The sequence below is a fragment of the Mus caroli genome, chromosome 2, assembly GCF_900094665.2.
Source record: "Mus caroli chromosome 2, CAROLI_EIJ_v1.1, whole genome shotgun sequence".
Classification (NCBI taxonomy): domain Eukaryota; kingdom Metazoa; phylum Chordata; class Mammalia; order Rodentia; family Muridae; genus Mus; species Mus caroli.
The window spans coordinates 139,177,105-139,180,896 of NC_034571.1; positions in this window are offsets into that span (position 1 = coordinate 139,177,105).

The following is a 3,792-nucleotide window of genomic DNA, read 5'->3' on the forward strand; positions in this document are numbered from 1 at the left end:
GATGTAAGAATGCAAATGAGGTTGTAAGTATCAACCAAACACAACACAATCCGGGTGTGAGACACGCCTCTCCTAGGCCTATATAAAGCAGCACCAGGGCTGGGCTGAGGGTCTTTTCGCCTCTGCAATCAAGCTCTCCCAATAAACGCGTGCAGAAGGATCCTGTTGCAGCGTCGTTCTTGCTGGTCGAGTTGGACACGCGCAAGACCTAACTGTAAACAAAATGATCCTTGTAACTTTTCTGGTAATTCTGCTAATATTTCCAACAAAACTAGGCCAAAACCACACCAAACGCCACGGAACCAGCAACCTTGGACTCTTGTGTGGAAATGGGTTATGCCTGTTATAGTTTAAATAATGATTCTATGAATCTTTTGACCATGTGCACTTAACATTGTTTAGCTTTATTTCCTCATATTACAGTCAGTTTCCCACTCAGATGGTCCTGTAACAACCTAACTCCAACCATCTGGGTCCCCTTGATTTCCCTCCAAGGCTTGAAAGTCTAGGGAACCCTAAATCTTCTGCACCCCAACATACTCAATGCAAATGGAATCCCCACTCTCCTTGCTTTGATTCTTCTTCCCCATATCTCTGTCTAAGTGCCAGTTAAGGACTTCCTTTTCTCAACTCAGCTGAGTTTTATTCAAATTAAACTGCCTATGCCCTTCCAAGGATGCTTAGATGGGCTCAGTGGACAGGCATTCCAACCAGCACACCCAACAACTCTGCCTAGCAAGAGAAATCCAGACCTGTCACCATCTAATTCCCACATGGCAGTCAGGGTTATCTGTTCAGAGGGGGAACAATGAGAAGAGAAGATAAAAATGAGGCAGGCAGTTTAGGAATGTGGGCCTTACTTGATTCATGCCTTTGGTCTGAAGCCAGAAATATCCTCAGTCCTATTCTGACTGGATACCAGAAATGCTGAAAGTATGTGGGGGCTTTGGCCCATGATCTGGTTCTTGTGTGACTTTAGGGCTTTAACAGGAAAATAGTTCTGGCTGTACTCCCCCTTCCTCATCATCAGCTTTGGACTCTACCTCCCATTTCCCCACCTGGTAACTCCAGAAAGGTAAATACCGACTTTGCTCCTTCTTAGAATTTAAATCACCATAGAAGTACGGACCTGTCTAGGTAGGCTTCATAGAGGTTTGCTAAGGCAAAGCTACTTCCTCTTGGTCAATAGAATCGTATTCTACCTCCAGCCCTGGGTAGAGACCTGACATTCTAAGCTACTCAAAACCTAATATCCCATTGTCTCCTGGTTTTAAGAGTTAATAGTGGTGACTTTGAAAATCGCCTGACCACATCTACCCCTCAGCACCTAAAAACAGGCTAAAGGAGGCAGGACTAATTATCCCTCTCCTGAGATAATGAGCTGGTCCTTTCCAGAAGCCTCTCCCTCCAGGCAGTTGTTGGCAGAGCTTCCATCCATGAAGCACTGTAGAGTTTGCCTGTTTAAAGTTTTCTTTTTCTTTTATCTCTTTTTCTTTGGGATACCAGCCGAAAGCTCAAGCATGCTTTCTCAGGCACTCTTATCTTTCCCACACTTTATCTGAAGCCCTCTCCCCTCCTTTTGTGCTGTGCAGTTGCTCCACTGGAAAGGTTTGGCTTTCTCATTTTCTTTCCTCCATCCTCATCCTCTAGACAGCTACCAAGATTTAGAGTGTGCATAATCTGTTGTTTTCCTCTGGAAGGCTAATAAATTTGTCACTGAGATTTCTTCTAAGCTAGTTATGAAATTATTATTATTATTATTATTATTATTATTATTATTAATTAGACTAAAAGCCCAATAGGAAACCTCACTTTCCCCAGTAACAGTTTTAATCCACAAAACTAGAAACACCCTAAGCCTCCATTTTATGGTTAGATTTGTCAACCTGACTCAACCTAAAATCTGGGAAGAGAGTTTCACTAAAGGATTATTGTGATGGTTTGCATATGCTCAGAGAGTGGCACTATTACAAGGTGTGGCCCTGTTGGAGTGTTACTGTGGGTGTGGGCTTTAAGACCCTCATCCTGGCTGCCTGGAAGCCAGTCTTCTCCTAGCAGCCTTCAGATGAAGATGTAGAACTCTTGACTCCTCCAGTCCCACATCTGCCTGGACACTGCCATGTTCCTGTCTTGATGACAATGTACCATACCTCTAAACCTGTAAGCCAATCCCAATTAAACGTTGCCCTTATAAGTGTTGCCTTGGTCATGGTGTCTGTTCAAGGTAGTAAAACCCCAACTAAAACAATTATCTATATTGGGTTAGTCTGTGGATATGTCTTTAAGGGATTGTTTTAATTAGCTGACCAGTGAAGATCCACCCTACTGTGGGGAGCAACACTCCCTAGGAAGAGATTCTTGAACTGTGAGGGGAGAAAACTGTGCACAAGCAGGCAAGAGAGCAAGTGTACATTCAATTCTCCGTGCTCTTGACTATGGATGTGATGTGACCTGCTTTTTGAAGTTCCTGCCTTGAGTTCCTCACAATGATGGACTGTAACCAGGAATTGTAAGATGAATTCATGCCCCTTCTCTACTTAGTTATTTTTGTTATGGTTTAGTTTGTTGTTGTTTTTCTTCTTCTTATTGTTGTTGTGGATTATTTGTTTGCTTGTTTGTTTGTTTGTTTGTTTAAATCATAGAAACAGAAATGAAACTCCCTATCAGGCTATGTGAAAGCAACTTCTAGCATGCTACACAACAATTAAAATATAAAACTGATTTATGTAATTATAGATAGATTTCAAAAACATCACACAGTTATAATAAGCCAGATAAAGACTGTAAGTGGGTGATTTCTTTTAGATTAAAATCTAGGGAAAAAAAATCTAATCTATACCCCAAAACTCAGCTCAGTGATTGCTCCATTCCAGGAGTGAGCAGAGAGCTCAAGGCGCATTTGTGGGGAGATGGGATTATTTTACATCTTGACTAGTGATGACTTCCAAGTATATTCATGCCAGGTCTCAAACTTACTGAGCCCTACATTAAAGCACATTTTAATGTGTGTAACTATACCTAAGTAATGCCTGTACCTCCTTTTAAAAAAAGATGTATTTCTTTTTAATTTTTGTGTATGTGTGTTTTGCCTGTGTGTTTGTCTATGCACTATGTACATACATGTGCAGGCCAAAAGAGGGTATTGTATTCCCTGAAGAAGAAACAAGGCTCAGGCATGGTGGCACACAGCTTTAATTGTAGCAGGCAGAGGCAGAGGCAGAGGCAGAGGCAGAGGCAGAGGCAGAGGCAGAGGCAGAGGCAGAGGCAGAGGCAGGAGGCAGGCAGAGATCTGTGAATTTAAGGCCAGCCTGATGTACATAGTAAGTTCCAGGCCTGCTAGAGATATGCAGTGAGTCTCTATCTTAACAGCAAAAGAAAACAAGATGGAGAGATAGTTCAGAACTTAACACATGTCCTGGACTTCCAGAGGACTCAAGTTTAGATCCCAGGACTCATGTCAGGCAGTTGTGACTTCAGCTTCAGTTAGGATCCAGTGTCTCTGGCTTCCATGGGCACCACCATTTGTGTACATACCTCTACGCAGACACACACAATTAAAATAACACATTTAAACAAACAACAAAAGAAACAGAGGAGACTTCCCAGCCAGACCTGATTGATTGCTCAGGTCTGTAATCCTAGCATTTGGAAGGCCCAAGTAGAAAGATGACTGTGATTTAAGCCAGCCTGGACTATTGAGTGAGATCCTGTTTCAAAACGAAACAAACAGAGGAGACTTTTGTGAGGTGTCATGATTTAGGATGAGGCGAGACAAACTCATGGCATGGACAG